At 38.3% G+C, this 13,917-nt stretch overlaps 1 protein-coding gene across 23 annotated transcripts in view; it reads right to left on the reverse strand.

Annotated features, from left to right (window-relative positions):
* The window catches only part of NRXN1 (neurexin 1), a 1,975,072-nt gene that overhangs the window by 44,860 nt on the left and 1,916,295 nt on the right, over positions 1-13,917 (reverse strand). The gene's annotated exons all lie outside the window — the stretch shown is intronic.

A 13,917-nucleotide genomic window follows, 5' to 3' on the forward strand; every position in this document is an offset into this window, starting at 1 on the left:
TCAACACTGTCTTGGCTTTCGGAATAACTAATTATGCCAGAGGCTAATTCTTTATTTCTGTTCATGAGCAACAATATTACAAGTGACATCCGCCTTGCCGGCCACGTATGTACGAAATGCCAAGCTAAACTTCCAGATCTGGTTGTGTTATATAGTGTATTGTATATTATGTCCTTTGCATGCAGCCTGATGACAAATGTAAGATACTAATAAAATGCTCTGCAAAACTAACAATGAAAAAAAATGATTAAAAATTGGTGCAAATGTAAATAAAAAATGCAATTTAAATCAAAATTCACATACAAGGAGGGTACGCCAAGTCAAATTGAATTTTAGATTTTCTAGAGGTTATTTTTTTTCTTTATCAGTTATGTTACTTTTTTACTCTTATCCCTCTTTTTTCTTGCTGATGTCAATGCTAGAAAATGGGAGGCGGAAGACAAATTAAAGAACATTCAATCTGATTAGAAAGAATGATAGCCTTTGCCAGATGTACAGAAAATGTAATTACAAAAACTTCTCCCTTTTTTTTTTCACGCCACCTTGATAAATATCTATGTCCTTTTTTTAAGTGTAGTTTTACGGGCTGTGTATGGGCACACGTAGCCGTGCGTTTACAACCTGCTATAAAGACAGAAAATTACGCATCTCGAAATGTCACACATATTTTTGGCTTATGCTAAATCATTGTAATATAGTTTGTACCACGATGAAAAAAATAGTGGTATAGTTTAGTAAATGATCTTAAACTAAGCAGCCGGAGGAAACAGTATGGAATGACATATACTTTAAAGCATGTCTGTTCTTTCAGATAAAAACTATAAGAAAATGGTAAAACTGCTGTTAATTCACAAAACAGTCTAATATTATCAGGAACTGTTTTGATTCTTATACTATGTAAGTTGTCTTCAATGCATTTTTAGTAGGCAGGGTTTTTTTCCATCGGCATTCTGCCTGCAAAATAGGTACTGGAACTTCCATTCCTTTCACTTGTAATTGTCTAATGACTTGCCTGTCCTGAAGTGACATCTCCACTCACTGTTATTAGTGTATGCAGTTTGACAGAAAGAAGAGCAGGAGCAGAGAGACAACGATTAGTCCCAGATTCTTGTAATACAAAAACAGCATTCTATTCTTGATAACCAACCTCACTGACAGCTGCGGGTTACAGCCCACAACTGTCGGTTTTGCCTGTATGGATATCAAAAATACAGGTGAACCCACACTGTTTTTCTTCTTTTAATTATTTATTTAGAGCACAGGCGGTGGCTGATAAATACTCCCATCAGCTGACGCCTTCTCTCGCTGTTATTAGGGGCAGCAGGCATAGGCTGAAGGGAGCAGTAGTCCCATCAGCCGACATCAGTGACCAGAGGTAAACTTTTTACCTCCGATCGCAGATGTGGGCTCACACTGTCATTTGAAACTGTGGAAACCGCGGCTGTTTGACCGGCGGTAATAATTTTACCATCAATCAGAGGCAATGTTTGCCACACTATTATGCATATGACAGCATGGCAAACATTGGATGTTCAGGCCCCCCATTCAAGTGAATAGAGTCCGGCTCGGGGTACTGTTCTGGTACTCAAACCCAAACTTTTTTTTTAATTATTCAGCCAAACCTCCGGAACCAAACATCCAGAGGTCCATTCATCTCTATTCTTAATCTCCTAAATGTGCCCCTGTGTAATGGATGTGTCCAGCCATGCAGGAACACAGTCGGATATACCACAGATCCTGGGCAGAGAAGGAAACAAAAGAGAGTATACAGAAATGGTAACACGTTATCACAGCTGACGTTTTATGGGAGGTAAAACAAGTTTTTTTTATAGGCATGGACATCTTTTTCCTTACAGAAACCAGCAGCTGTGATCCCACGCTGTAATGTCTATATACTCTCTTTTGCTTCCTCATCTGACCGTGAGATGTGATATGATAAGACTATGTTCCTGCACGATCAGACACAACCATTACACAGTACACAGCAGGGGCACATTTATAAGATTATCTCAGCACAGAAACATGTTTTTTTAATACATCCAATTGCAAATTTAATTTTATTCCAAGATCCATTGATTAAAGTGCACTTTTAGGGAAAACCTCTTTGAAGCTTTCCTCTATCCACATAGACCTAGGTAGCAGTCTAATATGTCTTTGCTCTAAGGCCAAGCACTTTTAGGCTAGGTTCACATTGCTTTATGTGAACCCGTCAAATGGACATTACACCGCGGCATAACGCGGTGTAACGTAGTCCGTTAACGCTGCCATTGCTTGTAATGGCGAATGCATCGCTAGCGCAGGCCCACATTGGGCGTGCGCTTGCGATGTGCCGTCATTTGAGTGACGGACCTCGAACGCTGCTAGCAGCGTTCACGGTTCGTTCCTCACTAGCGCAGATCGGGCATCTGCGCTAGCGGGATCGGCAAACGCGATCCCTTTTGGGACATTGCGTTAGCGCAGTCCGTAGCGCTATGCGCTAAACGGACTGCCCTAACGCAATGTGAACCTAGCCTAATACTTGTCCATCTCTCCGATATATCAGATATACAGTACTTAATATATATGTAATATCTGACTCAATATGTCTACAGGTATGTGTGCTCTGCAATGTAACAGTAGTATCACAACACTTAGGAATCAAAGCCATAGAATTAAGAGGTTTGTCCTATTTATAATAATTGGGGTTTGTAGAGTGTAGAGCGGTTATTACACTACATATTGAACCAACAAGGCTTCGTAATGCCATCGTTCAAGAAGGAATATCGACGCTTACTACATCTCTCAGCAAATGTTTGCACACTTTCCAGCCTTCATACAGCCAAAAAAATCAATACAATCCATTAGCATGGATCTGAAGGACAGGTGAGCACTATCGCCACAATTATATTCTGTTTTTCTCTCCTCATACAGGCACATTTAACACAATATCTTTTGTTTCATGCAGGCATTTTTATGATGGAAGACATTTTAAGAGCTTCAGCTGCGTCTTTACACATGTAAGTGATACTAATTGTAACGAGTCATTCTTATACAAAGGACGGAGGCTCGAAAGAAAACGCTTCATCCCGTCAAACAGCGCTCAGATTATTGGAATTCAAACGATTTTAGCTACACAGTCATATGGCGCTGTCTTTTTCTCAAGGGTACTTCTAAAGGTTTACTTTGCTATAGTTCACACAAGGACATACAGAAATGTGGCAGAGCTCATGTTGTAAATGTACAGATGTGTCCAGACTGATTTTTTTTTTTAGATTGGTTGCGAAAGACAATCAATACAATATCACTAGAGTTGAGCAAATTTTTGAATATTCGGTTCAGAATAATATCGCCGGCAAATATTGTATTTGCAATATTCGCCGAACGCCATTGTGAAGATAAGATTATCTCAGCACAGGAACATTTTTTTAAAGAGATCCAATTGTGGAACTTATTATTATTAAAAGATTTATTGATTAAAATCTTGATTAAAATTAGCATCCTGTGTCCATTTTAATATGTAAAATTTGGTGAAAGGTCCACTTTAAGATTGGCATGCGAAAAAACAGTCTTGATCAATCAATGCCACAAGATAAAGTCTTAAAATGCTGTTCTCAAGTGCTTACATGGCTTTAATTAGTTATACAAGATGAAAATGGGCAACTTTGCAATTGTCTTGCACTTTTATCTTTTATAGTGCTCAGCTTGTTTCCATTTAGCTCGGACTTTAAAGCCTGGCCTAGAGTAAGCAGTATCTACATTCCAGGAGAGGGGTTAACTCTTAACATCCTAGTCAGTTCTCTCCAGTCCACTGATTTCTGTGCAGCAGATATCTGCTCACCTTCTACTCCCTCCTCTCCCTCTAATCTTCTGAAGAGATGCAGTTATAAATCACCAGCCCTGAAGCTTTCAAAGCAGGTCTCCTAATCACTCTGCTCTTGCTGTCTGGAGATTATACTTGCTGAAATAACTTTTTATCTCTATGTGTAAATACAGGAATAATGGGGTAGACTCAGAACAAGCCATTGATCGCTGAATGTGTTACAGCAGAACTTGTGCTGAGCTTTAAAGTTCCCTTATTACTGTAGTTCTACACATCAGAAATGTCACTCAAGTAGGAGAGCCCACCCTTCTAGAAACCAGAAACTAAGGAGACTGTAAGGAAATTGCATTGCTCCGAGGTGCTCAAGAGACAAGTTGAGAACACTCCGTTTAAGTGATAAAATTTTGGCTATGTTGTGCAGTCATTTCTAGAAGAAGGTTGGAAGTTCACTGAATACTGTTTTATTAATTCATTTTATTAATACACCATATGCATTAAGCTTCTACGCTCCCTCTAGTTATAGGTTACAGGCAGGTAGACTTTAAGTATTTAAACTTAATGTCATGCAGGAAAATTTTGATCTTTCCAACAGAGAAACAAAGCTCTGAGTACTGGTGAGAAATAAAGATGATATACAGATTCAGAGTTGGAAAGCAAAATTATTTTTCAATAAAATCAATACATAAAATGTGTACAAAGTAGAAGAGGAATAAAAAGACCAAAATTAGCTGTTTGTGGATAATATAAGCTGTAGTGGGCAGCTGGTGTATTAATGCACCAGAGTATTCTAATAAGTGTCACTTATTATATCTGTATGTGTGTGTATATATATATACATATACATGTATATATATATATATACCTATATCTATCATATATATATGTATATATATATATATATATATACACAGTACAGACCAAAAGTTTGGACACACCTTCTCATTTAAAGATTTTTCTGTATTTTCATGACTATGAAAATTGTACATTCACGCTGAAGGCATCAAAACTATGAATTAACACATGTGGAATTATATACTTAACAAAGTAAGACTACCTCTTGAAGCTCATCAAGAGAATGCCAAGAGTGTGCAAAGCAGTCATCAAAGCAAAAGGTGGCTACTTTGAAGAACCTAGAATATAAGACATAATTTCAGTTGTTTCACACTTTTTTGTAAGTATATAATTCATAGTTTTGATGCTTTCAGTGTGAATGTACAATTTTCATAGTCGAGAAAATACAGAAAAATCTTTAAATGAGAAGGTGTGTCCAAACTTTTGGTCTGTGCTGTATAGATAAACCTATTTATTTATATTACAATGTGCAGACTTTTAATACTTATTTTGCATGAGTGATGAAAAACGAATGTATTTTTTTCTCTGCTGTAACATGTTCCTGTTGTACGGAATGGCATTATAATGGCAACATACGCATATGAATATTTTTCCTTTCCGTGACATGGCCCTTCCTGTTGCGAATTTATGCAACATAGAACATTTCCATCCTCTGAAAACCACTGGGCTTTGCCAGCTGAATACTAATGAGCGAAGTTATTCTACCATAATGAAAATGGAAAGATGTGTTCCTTTCTGTCTAATTATTGCTAGCAGTGACAAACACGTTTTAACAGTAGTTTGAAATGAAGTGTCTTCGAATTCCCAATGGTGATCCTAAGAGAGGCACTCAGACGGCATGGGGAAAAAAAAATCAGCAAGTGTCTATTCTTCCATCTTCATCTCTCAAAACCTTGCTAATTTCCTTTTTACGATTATAGCATAATATGGCTGACTTGTATTTTGCGCGCTACGAGTGGCAGCAGTGTGGCTGTGTGGGTGGTACATTATAACAAGTAGAGATATAGCAATAAGCCATTTGTAGAGGCTTCGCCTACATTCGCTGTCTATCATGCCCTGGAGCGGTAATGAAGAACTCATGTCTAAGGCGACTCAAACTTTAAGGAATTTTATCTCTATTTTCATTAACACAATACGGTCATTTACGATGAGAATTTGTTTTCTATCAGAAAAAAAGTCACATCTTGTAGCAACTTGGAAGGAACATTGTGGACAAGAAGTACAGGGGTAACATCTGCACCTTTATTTGTTCTCATTTGTGGAGGTTTGAGGGTCATTATAGAGAGAGAAGAATAAGGCTACTTTCACATTAGCTTAGTGTGACGGACTTCGCAATGCGTCATTTTGGAGAAAAAATGCATCCTGCAAAGTTGCCCGCAGGATGCGTTTTTTCTCCATAGACTTGCATTAGCGACGCATTGCGACATATTGCCACATGTCGCATCCGTCGTGCGACAGATGCGTTGTGTTTTTGGCAGCCGCGATGCACAAAAAACGTTCAATGTAACATTTTTTTTGTGCGTCGGGTTCGCCATTTTTGCCATGCATGCGTGGCCGAAACTCCGCCCCTCCTCCCCAGAACTCAAAATGGACAGCGGATGCGTTGTAAAACTGCATCCGCTGAACACGTTGTGCTAATCAATCACACTGTCCATCGGTACGTTGGGCCAATGGTTTGCGACGGCCTGTACCGACAGACTAGTGTGAAAGTAGCCTAAGTCTGTTGATCATCGTAGTGTGACGCAGAAAATATGTTTTGAAAAAATTTGAATCTGTAGAATTAGTAGGGTTAAATAGAGTTTGTCAGCCTAGAATGGCTGTTCTTACCAAGTATAAATGCTCAGTGCCCCCTTTGTAGTGGCCGAACATTTCAATGCACCTTCCCACCTACTTGTTTTGTAGGAACATTCCCTATTCGCATGCTCTGTACCTTGCCACCCTCTATTTTTAAGTACAAACTTTCTAGGCATCAACATTCTGTCAGAACTATAGGTACTGAAACTTTCCTCACTTTCCCCAGTATGCATTGTGGCTACCATCTGCTGTGGTTCAGTTGTTTGCCTGCTTAAAATTAAAAGCTCACCTCTTTGTTATGACTCTATACAGTTTTAGAGTAGGTGCAGATGAACATATAATCTCTAGCGATGAGCGAGTGTACTCGCTACTCAAGATTTCCGAGCATGCTCGGTTGTTCTCTGAGTATTTTAGGCGTGCTCGGAGATTATGTTTGTGTCCCCGCAGCTGCATGATTTGCGGTTGCTAGACAGCCTGAATACATGTGGAGATTCCCTAACAAACCGGCAACCCCACATGTGTTCAGGTTGTCTAACAGTCGCAAATCATGCAGCTGCGGCAATGCAAACATAATCTACGAGCATGCCCAAAATACTCGGAGAACACCTGAGCATGCTCGGAAATCTCAAATAACGAGCACACTCGCTCATCACTAATAATCTCTCATCCAAGAGAATTGGGTCAATTATGAAAAATCACTCATCAGAGTGTGATCTGATTCTCTCAGATGAGGAGAAGATGGAGAAAATAATTTCTCCATAATCTCCATTCTGTCAGTCCGTGGAAATCGCACTACACTCATATCTCATGCAAGTGCTGTCCGATGTTTCCTACGCACACACTGACTTGAATGGCTGACTGCGATTAGAATATCAGATCAAACTTGGGCATGCTGCGATTTTTTTCTCAGACAGACCCTGTACAAGGTGAAAATCAGACATGTGCACGGCCCCATAAACTAACATTTTTCCGAGTGCCATCCAATCATCCAATGTTTTGTCGGATCACACTCAGACCAAAAATACGGATGTCAGCACCTGCCCTAATAGACATGAGCTGGAGCAGAGACATAGCCCTTCCCTCACTTCCTGTAATCCATCTTGGTGTCATTGCAGCTACAGATGGATTACATTTGACACCTGGCACAGAAAAACAGGTTAAACAAAAGGGAGACCTCTAGAGCACTGCATTTTATAGTGATTTTTTTTTTGCGGTAGGACAATATAATTGTTAAATAAAGTGATTTGCAAATTGTCAAGTTAAAATATTTTCAGTAATTTGAGACCAATGTATCCCACAGTGTTTAATATAATTAAAGGGGTTATCCAGGACTTTGGGATTTTATGGCAATGAAGCTGAAAACTCACCTGTAGGTAGTAGCAAACTACCTGCCTGCCCTGCCATGTGATGATCTGTTCCTGCACTTAGCCGTCATGGACCACACCAGCTAGCGATTCTCTCACTTCCGCTGAATCACATTGACAGAGCAGCCCTTTCTCTTCCACTCTCCTCTGTTGATGAGGCGTCACTGCTGATGTCATGCTGATTGACAGCCAGTCCCAGCTGTTTTACTACAGGGAACTGGCTGTCAATCAGCATAACATCAGCAATGACGCCCCATGGACAGAGCACACCGGAAGTTAAGACGCTGCTTTGATGATGTGAGGTCAAATGAAGCAGGAGAATCAGCTCTTGAGGTGGCAAGGATCATCACAGAGAAGGACTGGCAGATATTTAGTAACTATCTGTTGGTAAGTTCTAAGCCCAACAGCCAAAAATGTCCAAAATCTCAGATAACATTTTTAATATCAATAAGATTCTAAAATTTGTATCCACATTATTAACATCACATGTAATACTGTTTTATATAATCATTACATCATCATACCACAGAATTTTAAAAATAAGAAAAATCATTTAAATTTCATGAAATTTGCATTACGTAAATATGAAAAAAAAATCCAATTTTAGGAACACACGCAAAACAATATTGTTATAAATGGCTTTCTAATGGGGTAATATATTATGTTTCATAAATAATTTTAGAGCTTTATGCAAAGACTTGATTATTCTTAATTAAACTACCCTTAAACCCTACAAATATGTTAAATTAGCTGGAAGATTAATGTTGTCACTTATGCAGTAGTGCATGCGATCATACTGAACTTTGCCCTATTTACTAAGGTGTGACTAATAGCTATACACTCATTTAACTCATACGCCACCCATAAAAAAAACTAAAATTACCTGTAGATTGTTTTTTAATAATATTCAAATAATATAATCACAAATTCTTCCTCCAAATAGTAGCGAATCCTTTATGTGCGCGTAATATAAAATGATTAAAGAGAAAAAAAAAAACAACTTAATACTGTATTTGTGGCAAGTGAAAAGTCTTCTTTAAAGACCCTTTTCTATGGGCTGATACAAGCTCCACTGGAACAGAATGATAGGTTATATGGTAAATCAATTCTCATCAGGACTCGTTTGGCCATGTGAAAGAACCGTACAGAGGTTGTCTCTCTGGGCAAAATAAAACTTTGCCCAAGGGACTTGGATCTGTAAAAAATAACAAAGGTAGTCTAATATTCATCTACTGGCACCCACCTGGATCCAGTGCAGGTTGCTCCATGGTCTGTGCAGAGACAGGAAACAGTGATGTCACCATTTGACCAGCCGCTAGACTGTTGTGGCCTGTAACTTTGAGATTGACATCATCATAAAAAATCTAATGATGCACTGCTCAAGTCTTCTAACCTCTGCAGCAAATCACAGGATGCAGCGGTAGATGAATATGATTATGTTATTTTCTACATAAACTGTCCCTTGGGCAAACTTTTGTTTTTTAGCTTGGTCAACCCCGTTAAGTCGATAAAAGCCAATTAAGGGAGCAGCCTTTAAAGTGACATTGGGCCATTGTACAGCTATACTACTTGCACATCCTCCCCTGCCTCCACATAGTAGTGAATCCTCTACATTTTCCAACAAATAAATGATTAACCATCTTCTACACCATTGTAAATCCCAGTTGCAAAAATAGACAACTGATATGTGCGGATGACAAATGACCCTGTCAAATATCATTCTCATTGCTTATCCTATTACTTATTATTTTCAAGACTGGTAATAAATAAAACCCAGCAACCTACTAATAATCCAAGAACCTAGTAACGTATTAATGCATAGCCTCAAAATCCTATGTAATTGATAAGTGACACTGACAAATGACCCCGCAGAAAATAATTTCCCTTCCGCATCCTATTATTTTCAGAAATAAAACAAAAATAATAACCGGTATAATAGATTGGATGCTAGTAAAGTCACCTTTTGGTTAGAACCTATTAGTATATTGGAAAAATCCAATATATTTTATCTATCTTTATACTCCATTGTGCTCCATTTTTCTTTAAATGTTTGCTCATTATGTTGCTTTGCATGAGCATTCTGCACTGTATGAAATAAAATGAAGGATTAGTGACAAAACAATCCTAATCAAAGATTAACATATACTTTGTGAAGCATGAAGTTAAAAGCAGTGCTTTGAAATAAAACATGTTGCTTAGCTAATTAAAATGTTTTAAAGATAAAAGGTTTGCGGCGGTAATCTGCAGCATCAGCACTTTCATCTCGAAAAGCAACACACCACATGTTCAGTACAATTCGCACAGTCGCATCATCTGGTGTTCCCAAAATAAACTCTCAGGACTTGGATCCATTTTAAGGAAAAATTAAGGTAATGCTACTAAAATTAATATTTTATAATGTCCATTTGTGATGGGCAAAATATGATGCTAATATAGCTAGTAATGTATGCGTATGCTAATCAGACTCCAATCAGAGTGTGATCACAGTGGGAACCGATTTTTTGGGAGGTGGAGAAAAAAAAAGTTCTCCACCTTCTCCAACATGGCAGTCCATGAAGATCAGACTGTGCTCGGATTTCTTCTAAGTAAGGTCTGATTTTTTTTTCCACAGACTCATAGACATGAAAAGAGGAGTGTCATTTGATTCTTGGAGACAAATCATGCATGTTGCAATTTTTTTCCTCGGACCACTTGGTCCAAATAAACATTTGGATCCATAAAATATCAAAGATATGAGTACTATCCATGAAAACCACGGATAGCACTTGTCTGATTAAACGGTCACCTGAATGAGCCCTTACAGTCATAAAAACAGGTTCACATGTACCTTAGTTTGCATAAAGTGCATGCATAAGAAAAGAAAAAAAAGGAACTTGACGTGCACCTATCCTGTAAACCTGTAGAAAAGTATGGTCTTGCTGCACCGAGTTCAAACTACTTTGGGACACACACCAGTACAAAATGTCAGCATCCCCAATTCTGTCATCAACATTTTGAAAGGGTGAAGGAAAGAATGGCTAACGGAATCAATTATTAAACTTACATAATATGCAAATTGCCTCTTCTGAGAAAATGAGGACTTAAACTCTATAGCGCCACCTGTTGGAAGTAGCGATCCTACAAGTCACAATCAACTCTTTAACGAGTCATGCAATATGACTTAGGATAAAAGCCAAATCAGTATCTCAATTCACTGGCACATAAGCTAGTAATATATGTGGTGTGGCAAGATGGCGTCTACATCTTGGAACTACGCCCTGGAATCCTTGGAATGTGAGGTGGATACACTGAAGACCATATATGGAATAGACCTAGCAGAGACCTAACACAGACTGATAAAATGGCTGCTGAGAAGCTGTGCGATGCCCTCTTCCTGCCTGCTACATGATCTATTGTTTATACTAATAACGTTCAGTTCTGTGCCAGCTCTTGCCGAGAGAGGAGTGCACATCTGACCCTGCATCCGATATCATTCTTTTATGCATGCACTTGGCTCATATTTATCAGGTCAGGGGCAGGCAATCACTAAGTTCTCACCTTAAGAGATCACCCCAATACCAGACCTATAGATACTGAAACTGTAGATGTTCAGAATATGCAATGCAGCTCCATTAAATGTCCATGAGATTGATGGAGACATTCAGACATCCCATCAGCCCCATATATCATCTATAAAGTTTGAGGATGCATGCATAAACGTCACTCCATTTAAATGCCTCCTGTCTTAAGACTGCCCCCCAGTTTAGTGATCATTAGGGACCCCATGATTGAGCCTCCCAGCTTTGAGACATTTTTCAGTTGCCCCTATCGATAGATGATAAATGTCCACCTTGGGAAAATCCCTATAATAGTCACTCTCCCAATAGTAATGAGAAAGGCAAGTAACGGATGCTCTACTTTTTTTATTCACTTTTTTTTAGCAGGTCGTAGAGAGAGAAAAAGTGACAAATGTCCGAAATTTGGAAATCCTAGCCTCCTCCACCTTTCTCAGGACAATTATTATTTGGTATGATTTGAATACTGTGTGGCAATTTAATTTATGTACTTTTATGGCAGGTTTTATAACATTATTCTGTTTTGTGCTACAGTTTGTACTGCATTTCTATCATTTTAATGTAGCTTTTTCTGTGCTCATGGTCCATCTCATCCTTCCAATTTAATATAAGGGACACATCTACGTAATGGTTTATTAGAAGCCAAACATGCTTTGATGCAACCCAATATCAAGAAGCAACACATGATGGAGAAGTCACATCATTATGAAATTGGAGGTTTGGGACCCAACTGTGCCTGAATGTGCACTGCCAAAGTCATTGTCCAACACTGAAGAACAGAAAAACAACCTATGATGGAAGCTAAAAGTACAAGGATCCAGGATTATACATAAATATGTTGCCATTAAGAGCATATTTGAAAATAACTACAAGGTTAAGATTCCCTGAGCACGAGATGATGACATATAGATATGTAGAAGATAATATTTCAGAGCAGTAAAAGTGCACTTGAAAGTAGGGTCACGACATGAGAATCACAAGTATTAGACTTTTTTTCAGGTTGAGATATACATGAACAAGAGACCACAAAATAATGGAATGGATATGCTAGTATGGTAGGTCACGACACAAAAATATGAAAGGGAATAATTTAACAACAGTAGGAGTATTCCTAAGAATGGGAATATTTCATAAGTTTTATGACATGACTATGAAGAGGACATGTTAGAGGTTAAACAATAAATTACAACAACAGGGAGTTTTAAAAAAGCAACTACCTATGGATGCAAGGTTTTATTGTGAGGCCATTTATAAAAAGTAGCATCAAAAAGAATAGCGCTGTTTAAAGGCAGCAGAGATCATTTTCTTAGAAAGGATCCCTATTTGGATATAATAATCTTTATTTTTATATAGCGCTAACATATTCCGCAGCGCTTTACACACATTATCATGGCTGTCCCCAATGGGGCTCACAATCTAAATTCCCTATCAGTATGTCTTTGGAATGTGGGAGGAAACTGGAGAGGAAACCCACGCAAACCCATACAAACTCTTTGCAGATGTTGCCCTTGGTGGGATTCGAACCCAGGACTCCAGCGCTGCAAGGCTGCAGTGCTAACCACTAAGCCACCGTGCTGCCCATGGATATCACTGCTGGGATCCATAATGCTCATCTGTAATCAATGGGAACCTAGACAGCAAGAGTCCAGTTCTGCAACAGCACCCTTACAGCAGAAATGAAGTATTACACCATTCTCAATAAAAGAATAGGTTAGACTGAGCATGTTGGGTCCTCCAAAACAGGAAAACCTTGATGCTGTTACCACTCTTGATAAATGATGAGGGTTCTGAATAACGAAAACACCACTCTTGAGAATAAATGTTATATATTATGTACTTAAAATTGATTTTATTACCAAGATAAATCGGTCAAGCATTTGTTTTTTTCCTAATAGCAAAAACAGTAAAAAAAAATGCAAATGAACCAATGCAATGAAGATACCGACATTACTACAGGGACGACAGGTAAATAAACTTTAGGTTAAAAACTTTACTTCTTCCGTAAATGGAATCTAAACTTTTAAAAACAGAGCATCAATCAATATAGAGTTTAGAAAAAGATTCAGGTCACCCCAATTCTGCTGTATTAACAGATGATGTCTGAGTTTGCCACAGAAAAAAAAACAAAAAAAATCCTCATTTGTAATTTTCAGCCTTGATATTGATTGAAAATTGTTTGTTCCAAGACATTGCTATGGCCTAGTTCTGTATGATAAAAATCTATGATATCAGTGTAATTTTCTCACTTTCCCAAAGGTTTGCTTTTTTTCTGCAGGTGTAAAGAAATCTACTATCTACTATTGATAGCATCAAGCCTCAGGCTCGCCCTTGGAAAGAATCCATAATTACATCTGAAACTCTGATATATCTTCTCAATCATGCAAGGTCAATGAGAATTTCATTTTCCACCATGTCTGGGTCTTACAACTAGATATTTATCAATGTGAGACTTCTAGATAGAATGCTGTACACAGTCCACTTTTGTTTTTTTGGTTTAATGGAGCCACTTACAAGTTTACAGCTATTATGAAGATAACAGGTCATAGCTAGGGTT

The sequence above is a fragment of the Ranitomeya imitator genome, chromosome 5 (genome assembly GCF_032444005.1).
Source record: "Ranitomeya imitator isolate aRanImi1 chromosome 5, aRanImi1.pri, whole genome shotgun sequence".
Taxonomy (NCBI): Eukaryota; Metazoa; Chordata; class Amphibia; order Anura; family Dendrobatidae; genus Ranitomeya; species Ranitomeya imitator.